Raw genomic sequence first — 20,294 nt, forward strand, 5'->3', positions numbered from 1 at the left:
CATTGGCTGAACTAGCTTTATCAGAGTGTGATTCAGACTCTAAGGAAAATACAATTTGCCTATTGGAAATCCAATGCAATTGCGTCCTTTATGCTTTGATCCCAAAAACCATTGGGATCAATCACTGAGATGTCAGTCTGCATTATGAATGTTAATATATCATCATAAATCAATACAAGCTGGGTGATAGAGTAACCAATGGAAATTTAAAATAGGTATCTCCTCAATTTGTATTCCAAATGGAAATATAACGATTCCTTTGCCCACAAATTAGCTTTGTGTCCATTTTGGGGCCGATTCATGTAGTGTTTTTTTCTGTGATCTCTTGTGGGTCTACAATGCTCAGAACATAATATACGTACCTCCGACATACTGCTCGTGGATGGTTTTATTCTCACCAGTGGTGGATGTACTCACTGCTGCCAGGACTCCTAGGACTTTCATCATCTCCACCATGTTTGAATCCCAGCACAATGCCATCATCGAGGACTTACTGTCATGCTTGTAGTGTCGGAAGAATTGCCTTAGAGATGGAGGAGAGAGAGAGCGTCCAAATTTGCTGACAGTCATCTGATTATTGACATAGAATTACAAAGTCATAGAGTTATACAAAATGGAAACAGACCCTTTGGACCAATCCATGCTGACCATGTTCCCAGACTAAACTACTTCCACTTGCCTGACTTTGGCCCATTATCCCTCTTAACCTTTCCTATTTATGTACCTATCCAAATATCTTTTAAATGTTGCAACTGTATCTGCATCCACCACATTCTCTGGCAATTCTTTCCACATATGAACCACTCTCTGTGTGAAAAAGTTTCTTTTCAGGTACTTTTTAAATCTTTCTTCTCTCACCTTACAAATTTGGCCCCTAGTTTTGAACTCATCCACCTGCCAGAAAAGACTTTTGCGAGTCACCTTATGTCTCTTATGGTTTATACGCCTCTATAAGGTTACCCCTGAATCTCCTACGCTTCAATGAAAAAAGCCCCAGCCTATCTAACCTATCCTTATAACTCAAATCCTCCAATCCAGGAAACATCCTAGTAAATCTTTTCTGAACTCTCTTCAATTTAATAATCCTTCCTATAGCAGGACAACTAGAATTGTACACAGTACTCCAAATCTGGCCTCAACAATATCCTTTCAACCGGGACATGATGTCCCAACTCCGATACACAATGGTCTGAGCAAGGAAGGCAAGCATGCTAAATGCCTTCTTAACCACCCTGTCTACCTGAGATGCAACTTTCAAAGGACTATGTACCTGAACCCTTAGGGCTCTATGTTCGAGAACACAAAGCAGGGCCCAAGCATTAACTGCATAATTCTGTCTTTATTTGTTTTACCAAAATACAATACCTTGCATTTATCCAAATTAAACTCCTTCTGCCACTCTTCAGCCCATTGGCCTAATTGATCAAGATCCCTTTCTAGTCTTAGATAGCCTTCTTCACTATCAACAATGCCACCAATTTTGATGTCATTTGCAAACTTACTAACCATGCCTCTTAAATTGTCATCCAAATCATTTATAAAAATTACAAATGAAAGTGGACCCAGCACCGATCTCTGTGAAACACCACTGGTCATAGGCCTCCAATCTGAAAAACAACCCCCCACCATCGTACTCATCTCCATCAAGCCAATTTGATACCTAATTGGCAAGCTCTTCCTGAATCATGTGTGATCGAAATGTATTAATTATTCAAGTATGTAAAACCTTAATGGACTTCACTAAAGTCCATGTGGACACGTCTACCACTCTGACCTCTTCAGTCGTTTGGTCACATCCTCAAAAAACTCAATCAAGTTTGAGGGGCACAATTTCACACACAGAAAGCCATGCTGACTATCCCTAATCAGTCCTTGTTTCTCAATTTATGTAAATCCTATCTTTCAGAATCCCTCCAAATACCTACCCACAACTGATGTCAAACTCACAGGTCTGTAATTCCCACACTTCTCATTACAGCCTTTCTTAATTAAATTAACAACATAACAACATCTTGTCCTCCGGACACCTCACCCATGGCTGTGGATGATACAAATTTCTTCTCTAACTTCCCATACAGTTCTGCACTTTAATGTTACACATTGAATTGCATCAACATTTATAATGGAAATGTCTTTGAAAGGGAAGTGCTAACCAACTGGGTATTACGGCTAGACCATTAATTCAGGAATTCAGCTAATGCTGCTGTGACCTGAGTTTGAATCCCACAATATCAGATGGTGGAATTTGAATTCCATTAACAAATGTATGGAATTAAGAGTCTAATGATGATCATGAAATCATTGTTGATTGTAGGGGAATGGACCCAGCAGGTTCACTAATACCTGACATAGTTGTACTCATAGAATCATACCCTATAGACAATGTTTCAGACCTCACTACCATCATCATTTCTGGATTTGTCCTGTCCCACCTGCAGGAAATACCCAGCAGTGGTGGCGGCACAAAGGTATACAGTCAGGAAGGAGCTTCACTGGGAGTCCTCAACATTGAATCTGGACCCCACGTGGTCTCATGGCTTCAGGTTAAAGATGTGCAAGGAATCCTCCTGCTGATTACTATGTACTGTCCTCGCTTTGCCAAAGAATCCATACTCCTCCATGTTGAACAACTCTTCGAGGAAGCACTAAGGGTAGCAAAGATGCAAAATGTACATGAGGAGGGAGACTTCAACGACCATCACCTGGAGTGCAGCAGCACCATCAGCAGCAGTAGCATGACTGATTGAGCTGGTCAGGTCTTAAAGGGTGGCAAATGGTGAAAAAAAAAATTCTTGACCTCATCCTTACTAATCTGCAGGTTGCAGATGCATCTGTCCATGACAGTATTGATAAGAGTGACCAACCCATAGTCCTTATGGAGACAAAGTCCCGCCTTCACATTGAGGATACTCTCCATTGTGTTGTGTGGTGTTGCCACTGTGCTAAATGAGACAAAGGTAAAAATCACATAACACTAGGTTACAGTCCAACAGGTTTATGTGGAAGCACTAGCTTTCAGAGGACTGCTCCTTCATCAAGTGGTTGTGGAGAATAAGATTGTAAGACACAGAATTTATAGCAAAAGTTTACAATGTGACATAACTGAAATTATATATTGAAAAAGACCTGGATTGTTTGTTAAGTCTCTCATCTTTTGGAATGACCATGTTGGTTTCAGTTCTTTCACATGTAAATTGCAAAACTTTTCTAAAAAAGTTACATTCTCAAGTGGACTTTAACAAATGGTGTCACGTTGGCCCAGATAATGTGTTGAAGGTGTGAGCTTCCCTCTGTGGGGCTGTCTGTGCCCTTTACACTCACACTCACACACATACACATAATCTCTCACAGACACATAACCCCTGCCCTCCCACCCACACACACATACACCCACCTGCACAAATATACATATAAGTTTGTGGTGTGAATTTGTACTTGCAGAATTACATTTTACTTTGCTCAAAAACTGCATGAATCCATGTAAGATTCTGTAAATCCATATTTTAGATTAGAATTGTGGCACAGACAGCCTCAGAGAGGGAAGCTTTCACCTTCAATACATTATCTGGACTGACATGACACTTGAGAATGTAAATTTTTAAAAAGTTTTGCGATTTACATATGAAAGAACTGAAACCAACATGGTCATTCTAAAAATAAGAGGCTTAACAAACAATCCAGGTCTTTTACAATGTATAATTTCTATTACATTACACTGTAAACTTTTGCTATAAATTCTGTGTTTTATAATCTTATTCTCCACAAACATTTGATGAAGGAGCAGCGGCCTAAAAGCTAGTGCTTCCAAATAAACCTGTTGGACTATAATGTTGAGTTGTATGATTTTAATTTTGTACACCCCAGTCCAATACCGCCATCTCCAAATCATGACTAAATGGGATAGATTTTGAACAGATCTAGCAACTGAAGACTGGGTATCCATGAGGCACTGTGGGCCATCAACAGTAGCAGAATGGTACTGCAGCACAATCTGTAACCTCGTGGCCCGGCAAATCCGCACTCTAACAGCACCTTCAGGTCAGAAGATTGTGGTTTAATGGAGAATGCAGGAGGCCATGCCAGGAGCAGAAATTCACTCAAGATCCTTTAACAGTACCTTCCACACCCATGACCTCTTCCATCAAGAAGGACAAGGGCAACAGGTACATGGGGACACCACCACCTGCAAGTTCCTCTCCAAGCCACTCACCACCCTGACTTGGAAAGATATCGCCATTCCTTCAATGTTACTAGATCAAACTCCTGGAATTTCCTTCTTCAGGGCATTGTGGGCTTAATTACAGCACATGTACTGCAGCAGTTCAAAATGACAACTCATCATCATGTAGGCAATAATTGCTGGCCCTGAGAGCGATGCCCACATGCTATGAGAAAATCAAAACTAATGCTGCTGCCAGAATAGTTTGTGTTCAGGACAGACACCTGGTGTCAAGTAGTCTACATCTGAAGGATCTTTGCTTTCTTGCTTAGTGCTCACTCTCTTTGCACTTACTTTGACACTCACAGTATCCCTACCTTGTTTTATCTTTGTTGTGTTTTGTCCCCTCACCCAGAGTTTAAAGCTTCACCATATTTTTGGCTTGCTTGCCTTTTAGCACAGGGACAAAGCCAGGCAGATTGTCTTGGTTGTCAGCAGTTATCAGTCAAGGTGGTGGACACATTGCTGTATGCCAGCATGTCATGTCAATCTCACTCCTGCTCTCTTTTGCCCGCAACATACACAGCAGTCACTCATCTCAGTCTTAATTGCCTATTCCGTATCCTGAGACTGTGGCCCTCAACTCTTAGGGAAATGATCCTCCTGTATTTAGACTATCTTGTCAGGTTAGAATGGTATATCTTTTAATCAGATTGCCTCTTATTATAAACTCGAGTGAATACAGGTTCAGTCAACAGTCCTTGTACAACAGTCCAGCCATCCCTGATGTCAGCCTAGGAATCTCTGCTGCCATTCCTTTTTTGCAACTGTGTCCTCTCTTAGATAGGGTGACCAAAACTGTACCCAGTACTCCAGTTGTGGTCTCACCAAGACACTTTACAACTGCTGAAACTTTATTGTTGGAACAGCACAGCAGGTCAGGCAGCATCCAGGGAACAGGAGATTCGACGTTTCGGGCACAGGCCCTTCTTCAGGAGAAGGCCCTTCTTCCTGAAGAAGGCCCTTCCTGAAGAAGGGCCTGTGCCCGAAACGTTGAATCTCCTGTTCCCTGGATGCTGCCTGACCTGCTGTGCTGTTCCAGCAATAAAGTTTCAACTTTGATCTCCAGCATCTGCAGACCTCACTTTCTCCTCGAAGACTTTACAACTGCAGCAAGACATACCACCTCTGAACTCAATCCTCTTGCAATTAAGGCTAATGTATGATTTGCCTTCCTAATTGTTTGCTGACCTGTATGTTTCCATTTGTTGCTTGGTGTAATAGGCCACCCAGATCCCCCAGTACATCAACATTTCTCAGTATATTACCATTTGGGAAAACCTTCTAGAAACATGACTTTGACAATGTTACTTGTCTTAAAAAATAAGACGTCTCCTTGTATAATAAAACAAACTTGCTTGTGTAAGGAGTAGATTATATATTTCTTGATGTTTGAAGATTTCAGGTGAATGGGTTAAAGCCATGAAATCAGTGAAATTGACATTTGAATGGATGTCCTTTTCTCTTGAAGAAAGCCATTGATCTGCTAATTGGAAGAAATTTTGCCAGATCCTCTGTGTGCATACACTCTTTCTCTGTTTATCTACAGTAGAAAAGCAGAAATTGAATAATTATCAATTTCTAGCAATCACCCCCTAATAATCCACAATAATCAGTCAACGATATAGTCTTTGTTGTCAAGTAATGCCTGTTCACTTACTTTGTTTTCATCACTTACTTTGCTTCTGTGGGTGCAAGGCTATTAGTCCAAATGATTCTTCCCACTGAAATCACACTAATAGAAGACTGATGGGGTGGGTATCAAGTTCTGACTCTGGTACATGATTTTCCAAAACAGGTGGCCTTCATTTCCCTCAAGTCCCAACTCCTCGAGGGCCAGCCTATGTTCTGCTTCTTGGGCAGTCATTGCTGGAGCCATAGAGAATGGAGGTGCTGCTGTGTTGAGAATTACATTTACTATGCTCAGGCTTTTAGTTGAAGCCTTGAAATCATAGCATCCTCTGATTTGTGAGTACACGTTAAGGCCCTAGCAATCCTATAAGTTTATTCATTTGAAATCTTAGAATCATAGAACAAAGAAGGAGACCATTTAGCCCATCATGCTTGTGCCAGCTCTTTGAAAGATTCATCCTATGAGCTGCAGCCCCCTGTTCTTATCCTATAGCTCAGTAAAATCCTTCCTTTTCAAGAATTTATCTAATTCTCTTTTGAAAGTTATTACTGAAGTTGCTTCCATTTTTTGTTTCAGGCAGTGCTTTGGAATCATATAACAGTTGGCCATGTCAGTTTGTTTGCCTCATCTTGAACCTAAGCCCTTTGGTTACTTTGTCACTGGAACCACATTCTCTTCCTTTTACTCTCTGAATGTCTTAAAGATTTTAATCACTTTTAATAAATTGAACCTCAACTTTCTGTACTCCAAAGAAAACAACTCCAATTTCTCTCTTCTCTCAATATCTTTTATCTCTGACACCATTTTTGAAACCCTCATTTGCATACCATGTAAGGTCTTAGAGTCATAGAATCATAGAGATGTACAGCACAGAAACAGACCCTTTGGTCCAACTCATCCATGCCGACCAGATATCCCAACCCAATCTGATCCCACCTGCCAGCACCTGGCCATATTCCTCCAAATCCTTTCTATTCAGATGCCTTTTAAATGCTGTAATTGTACTAGCCTCCACCACTTCCTCTGGCAGCCCATTCCATACACATACCACCCTCTGCGTGAAAAAGTTGCCACTTAGGTCCATTTTATACCTTTCCCCTCTCACCCTAAACCTATGCCCTCTAGTTCTGGACTCCCCCACTCCAGGAAAAAGACCTTGCCTATTTACCCTATCCATGCCCCTCATGATTTTGTAAACCTCAGCCTCCGATGCTCCAGGGAAAACAGCCCTAGCCTGTTCAACCTCTCCCTATTGCTCAAATCCTTGACATCCTTCTGCAAGTGTTATGCCCAAAACTGGCCACATTTCTTCAATTTAAAACATGTTTTTTTTTAAAGATTTAATGTAACTGTTTTTCCATTGATTTTGATGCCTAAATTTATAAAGGCAAGCATCGTAAATGCTTTAGAAGCCCTTTTCATCTTATACTGCCATCTTTAAAGATTTGTGCAGGTAATCCACATGCTTAACACAATAAACACTTTTTGTTTTTAAGACTTCAGTGGGAAGACTCGTTCAAAGTAAGGGCCCTGAAGCCTTAAAATTATGACAGGAAAGTAAGTGTAACCCTGCAATTAGACCCAACCATTGTAAAACCCATTGTGAGCCGACCAAGGCATCACACCTTGGGAAGGATAGATTAGCCTTGGGGCTGTACAACGTAGGTTTACAAGAATAATAGCTGGACTTGAGGAGTTAAACTATGAGGAGAGATCATACAAATTAGTCTTGTTTTCTGTAGAATTTTGATAGTGAAGAGTAACCCAAACTGAATCTTCAGGATATTAATAGGAAAAGACAGGTATATAAGAATAAAATATTTCCTCTGGTTGGAGATTTTAGAACTAGAGGGCATAGTCTGAGAATTAAGGCCCAACCATTCGAGAAATGTTAGGAAGCATTTCTTTGCACAAAGGGTAATAGATGTTTGGATCTCTCCTGCATAAATGGCAATAACTTTTGGATCAGGTGTTTGTTTTAAATCTGAGATAGAGCTTTGCTAAGCAAAGTTATTAAGTGATACGGGTCAAAGGCTGGGATATGGAGTTAGGACATAGATTAGACATGGTCCCACTGAATAATGGAACTGGTTAAAGGGGCTGAATGGGTTCCTCCTCTTCCTGTATTGAAAAGTGTGGCCCTCCCTGATGAAGGGCTTATGCTCGAAACGTCGACTCTCCTGCTCCTTGGATGCTGCCTGACTTGCTATGCATTTCCAGCACCACACATTTCAACCCTGACCTCCAGCATTTGCAGTCTTCACTTTTGTTTACTCTCCTTCCTATGTTTTTATGTTCAACCTAACAAAATGGGTCACTTCACTTTTGCCTGTGCTAAATTTCATCTGTCATGTTTTCCCATTTCACTTTGACCATGCAAAGTTTATAACTGGAATCCTCACTGTTTATTGCATTTCTGAGTTTAATGTCATCAGCAAATGCTGCAATTGGGTCCAGCAAACCCAAGTCCAGATGATTACTATTTATCGAAAAATGCACTGATTTCACTACTGATTCTACAGGACTGCCACCGTATACTTTGCTCCGTGCTGGGCATTTCAATGCTGTCAAGACTGTGGTGCTGGAAAAGCACAGCCAGTCAGGCAGCATCCGAGGAGCAGGAGAATCGACGTTTCAGGCATAAGCCCTTCATCAGGAATGTCAATGCTGTGCACTGCTTTCCTTTCATAACCTAATTTTGTATCAATACTGTCAATGCCTTTTAATCTAATAGCATTCAAATTGGATAATCTACTTCCATTGTGTGCCTTTACAATTCTGCCCTGGCAATATGAGGAGAAAATGAGGTCTGCAGATGCTGGAGATCAGAGATGGAAATGTGTTGCTGGAGAAGCGCAGCAGGTCAGGCAGCATCCTGAAGAAGGGCTAATGCCCGAAACGTCGATTCTCCTGTTCCCTAGATGCTGCCTGACCTGCTGCGCTTCTCCAGCAACACATTTCCATCCCTGGCAATATGAGGTAAAGCTAGCAAAAAAAAAGTCGTTTAGCAGAATACAGCATCATTCTATCAAACCACATGCGCATGCAACCTGCTACCCCCACACCTCAACACCCCACACCCCTACACCCCCACAACCACTACCTCACCACCCACCAAAAGAAATGATTTGACATTTCATTAAAAAAAACAAGTTCACTACAGTAAAGGGTAGACTCAATGCTACATAAAAGAAGATAGAAAAGAACGAAGAAGCAAGAGTAGCCAATTTAGTTCTTTGAACCTTTTCCACCATTCAATAATATCACAGCTTAAACTCCACTTTCTTGTCTGAACATTTGACCCTCCTTTCTATCAAGAATATATCTAACTCCATCACAAATAAATTCAATGATTCTGCTTCACTGTTTGCTGAGAAAGGAGTTTCCATGTATGAATCAGGCTCTGAAAGAAAAGAAATTGTCCTCATAGAGTTACAGAGCTGCTATCGGGCAGAAGGAAGCCATTCAGCCCAATGTCTCTGCATCGGCTTTCAAACCATTCTCAGTGTCTGTTTTCTGTTTTCCCCACGACCCTGCACTTTATTTAATAACAATTGTCCAATTCCCTTTTGAACTTCTTTGTCAAAGCTGCATCCTCCACATCTCCGAGCAGTGCATTGCAAACCTGGGCCAATGGCTGTGTGCAAAATATATTTTTTATTTCCTCATATTTCACCATGTCCCCTGGTTCTCAATACTTTTGAGAATGGGAACAGTTTCTCTCTATCTACTTTGTCCAGGCGTCTCATTATTTTGAAAAATTCTACCAAATCTCCTCTTATCCTTCTCTTCTCAAACAAACTGTCCCAACTTCTCCAAACTTTCCTCATAATTGAAGAGCCTTTTCCCATTCTCATGAGCTTTTTCTCTACTCTCTCCAATGCACTCACATCCTTCCCATGGTGTGAAACTCAGAACTGTGCACAATATTGCAGCTAACATCTAACTTGTGTCCTGTACTGATTCATCACAATCTCCCTGCTCTTGCAGTCTATGGCCGTAATAATGAAGCCGAGAATCTTGTATGCTTCGTTAACAGCTCTGTACCTTTCCTGCCACTTTTATGATTTATTGCATATTCTAAAAATAAAGTACCGTGGATGCTGGAAATCTGAAACAAAAAACAGAAAGTGCTAGTGAAGACTCAACAATTCTGGCAGCATCTCTGAGAGACAATCAGAATTAATATTACGGACTCACTGACACTTTTTCAGAATGCATGATCACTGGACTAGAATCATCTGTCCACAGATGCTGACAGATCTGCTGAGTTTCCCCATGACTTTTTGTTTTTGTTTTATGTAAATATTCTGGACTTGCTGCTCCTCTATGTCTTTCAGAATAGTACCCTCCATTTTATTCTGTGTTCATTGTACCAAAATATATCACCTCACATTTCTCTGTTTTGCATTTCATCCACCAGCTGTCCACCCAGTCCACCAACTTGTCAATGTCGCTTTGAAGTTCTTCATCTTCGCTTTTTGCCTCATAACTAACAATTAAGTACAAGCAAGTTAGTTTTTTTGTATATGTTGATAAACTTATTTTGATAAGAAATATTTTAATTCAAATAAAAGTCTATCTGCTAAAACATATTTTTTGTTTTAAATAGGGGCAAAGCACTAATAGATGTCAAGAGCATTTGTCAATTCTAAGGTAGAGGTTAATGGAAAGGGTTTGACAATAGATTTTAAAAGGTGAATCTTAAACAATGGTAAGAAAATGAATGACAAATTGTTGATCTATCTCACACTGTAACATGCAGGGTTGCAAAATGTCAGTCAGTATATTTTGAAGTGCCCTATTTTTCTCAGATTCTTGTTTCATACTTTGTACATAGAATAAATCTTAATAAATAGTGCTCATTAGATGTGCCTGCTGGTTGCAAGAAATTATTTCAGATGAAATTCTAAACTGCTTTGCTAATATAGCAGTATAAAGGAATAGGAAATTGGTATCTTAGAACTGCACATCTTACAAATGTATCAACATTTGTGAATAGGAATGAGGTTAATAGAGGTGATACAGAGATGGTACAGAGGGCCAGGAGTTTAATCTCCAGTGACCACCCCCCACCCCCCCGTTTTCAAACAGACAGCCCAGATTCTGTTCTGAAGAAGGATTACAGGACCCAGAACACTTACAATACAATCTCGATTATCTGAACATCAATTAACCAAATTTTGGATTATCTGAACAAGATCTCAAGGTCCCATAAAAACGGTATTGGGCAACTCAGTGTTCAGTTAAACGGCATTGTGGCTTGCATTGTTGGATAACCGACACTCATAAATTACTGCTCATATTTTTTGTTTTTTTTAAGATTCCCTACAGTGTGGAAACAGGTCCTTTAGCCCAACAAGTCCACACTGACCCTCCAAAGAGCAACCCACCCAGACCCATTTCCCTACATTTACCCCTGACTAATACACCTAACACTACGGGCAATTTAGCAAGGCCAATTCACCTGACCTACACATCTTTGTGATTGTGGGAGGAAACCGGAGCACCCGGAGGAAACCCACACGGACACGGGGAGAACGTGCAAACTCCACACAGACAGTTGCCCGAGGCGGGAATTGAACCCAGGTCTCTGGCGCTGTGAGGCAGCAGTGCTAACCACTGAGCCACCATGTTTATGATAAGACCAGTTATCCGAACGATCGGTTACCCAAGCAAAATACTCCCTACCCGTCTCGTTTGGATAATCGAGGTTGTACTATACTCTGCTCTTTCTGCATATATGCTCCCAAGTCAGCTGTGCTTTTCCAGAATGTTTGGCTTTTGTTTCTGTTTTCCAGCATCTGCAATTTGTTTGGGGTTTTTTTAGACCATTTTGCTCATTGCATTGTGTAAAAAAAGGGCTTCTTTGCTGCCATTTTATGTCTATAAAAGATTATTATCCGTTTCATTGGTGTCAACCTATTTTATATTTAGAATAAAGTCGTTGCGCAATCCTAAGCAAGGAAGAATCACTGTGGGACGTTACCTCTCACTTCACTCTGGTACAGTGTTTGCTTTAAATGCTAACAAAATCAAGAACACGCAGACATTTCCTAACTCAATCAAAAGTGAAATGATCATGATTGCTGGAAATCTAAAACAAAAGCAGAAAATATTGGAAATACTCAAAGGTTCAGATTGTGTCTGTGGAGAAAGGGACAGGGGGTTAATTCATTTGCACACAGATTGGTCAAAATCAATGAAATGTTCAATGCTTTGAAAACTTTCTCCAACCTGCAGATCTTAGTATCTCAGTGCAGTGTGCATGCAGCCTTCATGGGAGCGAGGAGGTATCAAATAATGCATGTTAATGATTAAGTTAGCGTGATATTGCCTTGTGCTTTACAGTCTAAAATCAGGTCCATGCTGAGGGCCATACCCTTCTGAAAGGCCTACTATCATCAGATCTTGACAGCCAGGCAGGTTCAGACTGATTTGTACTTCAAAAGGAGACATCCAGGACTACCAATTGCAGTAGTTTTTCAACATTTTAGTGGTAGTCTCTCTGGGTGATGTTTCAGGTGACTTAATTTGCGTGAATTCCATGAATAGATTGGTCAATGGCATTGACCATCATAACTTCAATCCCCTGGACCCACACACAGCACAAACAACACTATGAAAGTTTTGAATACTAACTTTTCTGAGACCTTAAACAGGTTGACAGATATCAAAGCCTTAACTTTATATAGTATTCTACAAATGAACCTTTTGGTGAACAAACCCTTTCCCACTAGTAGATGAGAAAGTTATGATTACTGAGTCTTTATAAGTCTTTGTGAGTTTTTCCTTTTGTCTGAAATTAGTTTAACTCAATTGCTGCTGATTCTCACTGGCAAGTTTCCCTGAGACCAGCAAACCGATCCTCTTTTTATACCATGAGCTTTGAATCAAATTAACTGAAAGCTAGCATCACTCAGGACATCAGTTTCTCTCGAAACTCAGTATTTTCATATCATACCAACAAACCTGAGCTTGATGAGCTAACTTTAACTCTTCAGTTTCACTCCAGTCAGGATGAGTTACTATGATGGCCTCTCTTTTTGGAGACAGACACTGCCTGGTACGTTTATGGTCAAATGTTGCTTGCCACTTAGAATTTTCAAGTTTAATTATTGTCCAGGGCTTCAGGCATGCAGTAAAAGTCAGCTTAAATATCTGAGACAATTTAACTGAACATTATGTAATTATCAGTGACTATCTACATTTCTGACCTCAGTGATGGCAATGTCATTGAATGTCAAGGGATTATGATTAGATTATCTCATGGTGGAACTGTTCATTAGCTGGCATTTGTGTGATGTGAATGCTTCTTGCCTATTGTCAACCTCAGCTTGGATATTTCTAGATCTGGTCGCATATCGACAAGAACTGTTTCAGTATCTGAGTAGGTACGAGTGGTGGTGAACATTGGGCTATCATCAGTGAGCCCCCCCTCTCTGATATTGCAAAGAGTAAAGGTCATTGATGAAGTAATTAAACATCATTAAGGTTAGGACACTACCTTGAGGAACTCTTGCAGTGATGTTCATTCTCCCACCTCAACGATCTCCCTTGTACTAAATATGACTCACCAGTGGAGATTTTCTTTTTTTCTGATTCCTGTTGACTTCCATTTTGTGACAACTCTTTGATGCCAAGATACAAATTTGCCTTGAAGTGAAGAACAGTCACTCTCATTACCCATCTCTGCAATCTCTGGTCTATGTTTGGATGGAGGCTGCAATGAGCTCAGGATCTCATTGGTCTTGATGAAATTGTGCTTTGGTAAGCAGATTATTGTTCAAGAAATGCTGCTAGACTGCAGATTCAACAACAACTTCCATCACTTGGTTGACAATTGAGAATAGAAAGGTGGTGCAGTAAATGGTCTAAATGGATTTGTCCTTTCTTAGCATTGTTCCACATCTTCGGATAGATGACAGTACTGTGGTGGTACAGGAATATCTGGGCTATGAGTATGGTCATTTCTGAAGAATAGGTCGTCATCATCAAAACTGGGATCTTTTCAAGGTCCATAGTTCTTTACTGCGCTGAACCATTTCTTGATGTCATATAGAGAGTCATACTGTTGTACAGTCATAAAGATGTACAGCATGGAAACAGACCCTTTGGTCCAACTCATCCAAGCCAACCAGATATCCCAACCCAATCAAGTCCCACCTGCCAGCATCCGGCCCATATCCCTCCAAACCCTTCCTGTTCATATACCATCCAAATGTTGCAATAGTACCAGCCTCCACCACTTCCTCTGGCAGCTCATTCCATACACGTACCACCCTCTGTGTGAAAAAGTTGCACCTTAGGTCTCTTTTATATCTTTCCCCTCTCACCCTAAATCTATGCCCTCTAGTTCTGCACACACTGACCCCAGGGAAAAGACTTTGTCTATTTATCCTATCCATGCCCCTCATGATTTTGTAAACCTCTGTAAGGTCACCCCTCAACCTCTTACGCTCCAGGGAAAACAGCCCGAGCCTGTTCAGCCTCTCCCTATAGCTCAAATTGTTCAACCCTGGCAACATCCTTGTAAAAATTTTCTGAACCCTTTCAAGTTTCACAACATCTTTCTAATAGAAAGGAGCCCAGAATTGCACACAATATTCAAACAGTGGCGTAACCAATGTCTTGTACAGCCGCAACATGACCTCCCAACTCCTGTATTCAATACTCTGACCAATAAAGGAAAGCATACCAAACGCCTTCTTCACTATCCTATCTACCTGTGACTCCACTTTCAAGGAGCTATGAACCTGCACTCCAAGGTCTCTTTGTTCAGCAACACTCCCTAGGACCTTACCATTAAGTGTATAAGTCCTGCTAAGATTTGCTTTCCCAAAATGCAGCACCTCGCATTTATCTGAATTAAACTCCATCTGCCACTTCTCTGCCCATTGGCCTATCTGATCAAGATCCTGTTGTACTCTGAGGTGACCTTCTTCGTTGTCCACTACACCTCCAATTTTGGTGTCATCTGCAAACTTACTAACTGTACCTCTTATGCTCACATCCAAATCATTTATGTAAATGACAAAAAGTAGAGAACCAAGCACCTATCCTTGTGGCACTCCAGTGGTCACAGGCCTCCAGTCTGAAAAACAACCCTGTTCTACCACCCTCTCTCTTCTACCTTTGAGCCAGTTCTGATTCCAAATGGCTAGTTCTCCCTGTATTCTGTGGGATCTAAACTTGCGAATCAGTCTCCCATGGGGAATCTTGTCAAACGCCTTACTGAAGTCCATATAGATCACATCTACCGCTCTGCCCTCTTCAAAAAACTCAATCAAGTTTGTGAGACATGATTTCCCACACACAAAGTCATGTTGACTATCCCTAATCAGTCCTTGCCTTTCCAAATACATGCGCACCCTGTCCCTCAGGATTCCCTCCTACAACTTGTCCACCACCGACGTCAGGCTCACTGGCCTGTAGTTCCTTGGCTTGTCTTTACCACCCTTCTTAAACAGTGGCACCATGTTAGCCTACCTCCAGTCTTCCAGCACCTCACCTGTGACTGTCGATGATACAATATCTCAGCAAGAGGCCCAGCAATCACTTCCCTACTTCCTTCAGTGTTCTAGAGTATACCTGATCAGGTCCTGGGGATTTATCCACCTTCATGCATTTCAAGACATCCAGCAATTCCTCCGCTGTAATATGGGCATTTTGCAAGGTGTCACCATCTATTTCCCTACATTCTATATCTTCCATATCCTTTTCCACACTAAATGCTGATGCAAAATAATCATTTAGTATCTCCCCCATTTTCTGTGGCTCAACACAAAGGCCACATTGCTGATCTTGAGGCGCCCTATTCTCTCCCTAATGTATTTGTAAAAACCCTTTGGATTCTCCTTAATTCTATTTGCCAAAGCTATCTCATGTCCCCTTTTTGCCCTCTTAAGTATACTCCTACTGCCTTTATACTCTTCTAAGGATTCATTCAATCTATCCTGTCTATACCTTACATATGCTTCCTTCTTTTTCTTAACCAAACTCGCAATTTCTTTAATCATCCAGCATTCCCTATACCTACCAGACTTTCCTTTCACCCAAACAGGAATATACTTTCTCTGGATTCTTGTTATCTCATTTCTGAGGCTTCCCATTTTCCAGGCGTCCCTTTACCTGCAAACATCTGCCCCCAATCAGCTTTTGAAAGTTCTTGCCTAATACCATCAAAATTGGCCTTTCTCCAATTTAGAGCTTCAACTTTTAGATCTGGTCTATCCTTTTCTATCACTATCTTAAATTTAATATAATTATGGTCACTGGACCCAAAGTGCTCCCCCACTGACACCTCAGTCACCTGCCCTGCCTTATTTCCCAAGAGTAGGTCAAGTTCTACACCTTCTCTTGTAGGTACATCCACATACTGAATCAGAAAATTGTCTTAACATACTTAACAAATTCCTCTCAATCTAAACCCTTAACATTATGGCAGTCCCAGTCTTTGTTTGGAAAGTTAAAATCCCCTACCATAACCACCCTATTATTCTTACAGATAGCTGAGATCTCCTTACAAGTTTGTTTCTCAATTTCCCTCTGACTATTCGGGAGTCTATAATACAATCCCAATAAGGTGATCATCCCTTCTTATTTCTCAGTTCCACCCAAATAACTTCCCTGGATTATATTTCCAAGAATATCCTCCCTCAGTAGAGCTATAATGCGTATCAAAAACACCACTACTCCTCCTCTCTTGCCTCCCTTTCTATCCTTCTTGTAACATTTGTATCCTGGAACATTAAGCTGCTAGTCCTGCCCATCCCTGAGCCATGTTTCTGTAATTGCTTTGATATCTCAGTCCCATGTTCCTAACCATGCCCTGAGTTCATCTGCCTTCACTGTTAGGCCCCTATTATTCAATTGCATTGAAATAATTGCAATGTAATTTATTAGTCCTACCTTGTCGCTGCCTGCCCTGACTGTTTGACTCACTTCTGTTCTCAACTGTACCAGTCTCAGGTTGATCTCTCTCCTCACTATCTCCCTGGGTCCCATCCCTCCACCTTACTAGTTTAAATCCTCCCGAGCAGCTCTGGCAAATTTCCCTGCCAGTATATTAGTCCCCTTCCAATTGAGGTGCAATCCGTCCTTCATGTACAGGTTGCTTCTACCCCAAAATAGATTCCAGTGATCCAAAAATGTGAATCTTTCTCCCATACACCAGCTCCTCAGCCATGCATTCATCTGCTCTATCCTCTTATTCTTGTCCTCACTATCTCGTAGCACCAGGAGTATTCCAGATATTACTACTCTGGAGGACCTCTTTTTAAAATTCCTGCCTAACTCTCTGCAATCACTCTTCAGAATCTCAACCTTTTCCTTTCCTATGTTGTTGGTTCCAATGTGGACAATGACCTCTTGCTGGCCCCTCTCCACCTTGAGAACATTCTGCACCCTCTCTGAGACATCCTTGATCCTGGCACCAGGGAAGCAACACACCATTCTGCTTTATCGCTGCTGGCCACAGAAACGTCTGTCTGTACCTCAGACTTGAGGGTCCCCTAACACAATTGATCTCTTGGACTTACCTACCAAAAACCCGACCTACCCCTCATTGCATTAGAGCCAGTCTCAATACCAGAAACTTGGCTGTTCGGGCTACATTCCCCTGTGAATCGATCACCCCCTTCATTTTCCAAAACAGCTGACTTGGGGATAGCCACAGAAGACTCCTGCACTAAGTGCCTACCTCTCTTAACTTTCGTGGAGTTAACCCATCTATGTGACTATATCTGAGACTTTCCCCCCTTCCTATAACTGTCATCCATCACATACTGTTGTTGTTGCAAATTCCTCATTACTTCTAATTGTCTCTCCAACCGATCCATTTGATGTGATAAGATTTGCAACCAACAGCATTTATTGCAGATATAATCCGCAGTAACCCTTAAACTCTCTTTAAACTCCCACATCTGACAAGAAACATATATCACTCTACTAAAGGCCATTTTTGTTCCTTCACAATCTACAGACCCATAAAATAACACCGAGTTATTCCTCTACAAAACACTGCCCCAGGTTTAATTAATAGTTATCGCATATTTTAAGTTAATCAAGAGACAAATTTCAAAAAAACATATAATCAAGAAATAACCCACTCTACCCACTACTGCAGACTCTCTATAGGCCACTTAAACAATTAACTTATCTGATTCTGTGCTGTGAACTTCGGTCAAACAGTTCCTCCAAGATCTGTTGTGAATTTCACTGTTTGTTAATTTTCCCAGATGCACTCCGATGTCCAGCGATACGTGAATTCAAACAGCAAAGGCAGTAACTGTGCGCATACACTTCTCTCTCTCTCCTGCACTGGCCTCACCATGTGCTTCCTTTGTCTGTTCTTCTCCCTTTTAAACTGCTGTTGTTTTGATTTTCTTTTCCCAAAGTTCCAAAACAATGCAACAGCATATAAAACAGTAAATGCTGCTCCTGGAATTCGAGGAAATCACTTCCAGGACCTAAAATACCTCAAAAAAGGAGCAGCTGTTACAGCCAGAAATTTTCCAGTCCTCCTTCTTAGATGGATCAGAATGGCTGAAGTCTGATATCTGTGATGGTAACAATATCAGGGAGAGGCAGACTCAATTATCTACTTGGCAATCGCTTTTCTAATTATTATGCCAGCAAAACTTTCCTACGAATTCACCAGTGGATGATCAGGAAATTCAATGGTCTGGCATATGATAATCAATAGTATCACCACTATAGTTTTGGCAATGGACAACCAGTTAAATGACAAAAGAATTGATTGTCTGAAAATATGTTTCTTGGTGCCATTGAAGAAAGAATTGAGCAATTATTTATTTGTGTTAAGCTGCACTTATGGATGAATTTCTACAGAGCTTCAGAAAAATTAGAGCTTGTGCTCCCATCAATAAAGTATTCCGTGCAGAATGCATTTTTTTCTTTCATAAACGGCACAGAATCAATCACGAAACGAATGATGCATGATAGCAATTTGAAGTGAGACCGATCATGCCCAGAATGTTTTGACATGTGTTGCTGAGTTGTGAGATTATTAAACTCTTATGGGTCAGAGTATTTTGTGTCTTTTACAAAAGTTCTTCAAATTGTTGTCTCCAAACAACCATTAATCTGTTTTTTTTTCTGGTGTGAGCAAGGAAGGGGATAAAGGTGTGAAGGAGAAGCAGTATTTATGCAGTGATGAAGGCCCTTAGTAGCAAATGATTTCCTCTGCTGGGTTCATTCACCGTCAAGAAAATAGGTGATTTGTCAATAGTGCAGCAGAAATCATATAGCAGTGCCTGAAGTGTGGCTTCACACTTGGTAGCATTGGTAATTCTTCATTCTGAACTCAGTCTGTTCAGCGTCAGCTGCTCTGTGAGAAGCTTGACCCTCCAATAGCTTCCATTTAACCTCTGAATAATACAGTACTTTTTTTCTGAAAAATAAGGCATGTTTAAAAAAGAAGAGAGTAATATGTGGGGAGTGCTTACAGACTCACATAATAATGAGAATAAACAATAAGTGCATATTTCTGCAATCACCCTGCTTAATGAGGCACTGAACTTGGGAGCAGGAAGAACTGATAGCCCTTTGAGTAACGGACTTTCATCAATTATCTCCCTCCAAAAATGTTTGCCAACAAATATTCTGCTGTATTTCCAATGCAGTGATCCACCAGCTTCCTAATGGTGAGAGAATGGGAGTTGACACAAAGACAGGAAAATCAGCCTTTACGTTATATTGTCCTGGAAGGGTGGTAGAAATAGCTTTAATGATTAAGTGTAAATTATTTGTTGTCACATGTACCTTTTTACAAAATACAGTGAAAAGTATTGTGTAGTGTCACCACTCTCTGGTGCCAGCTTAGAACACAAAAACTAAACCAGAACATAGAATATAAAGGCATAAAAATGAAGAAGTAAAGAGAGTGTCCAACTTTACAGTGCCTCATATTAATTGTTCCCTGACTGGTCATAGGCCTGATCACCAGGCACGAGTTCACTTCACTGTGCTGTTACCACCAGAATGGAGTCACCACCCTTTGGCATCATCTCACCACCACCGATATAACTGGCACCACCTTGGTTACATATTTGATTACAAAACCAGAATAAAAAAATAACAGCAGGTGTAGAGGAAATAAAGCCAAAAGGAATTAGAAACACTCAGATATTAATACCTTATGTTAGTCTTATCTCCATGCATCCACCCACACCTGAGTGATTTTGATATGCATTTAATTGTGTGGGGCTCAGTGAATGGGAGGATTGTGACTAATGTGTAGCTCTTTTAAAACGATAGTGTAGGGACAATGGGCTGATAGGCCTCCACCTATGCTGTAAATTGGAGTTATTATTGTGAATACCAAAATGGCACTTGGCCCCTGTGTGTATGCAGCTGGGTCTGGTAACGTTAGCTGGCTGTGTGAAGCATCATGATGCATTTGTGCATATGCTGCTGACT

The sequence above is a fragment of the Chiloscyllium plagiosum genome, unplaced genomic scaffold, assembly GCF_037043375.1.
Source record: "Chiloscyllium plagiosum isolate Xiang-an unplaced genomic scaffold, Cpla_swu_hap1 HiC_scaffold_3, whole genome shotgun sequence".
Lineage (NCBI taxonomy): Eukaryota > Metazoa > Chordata > Chondrichthyes > Orectolobiformes > Hemiscylliidae > Chiloscyllium > Chiloscyllium plagiosum.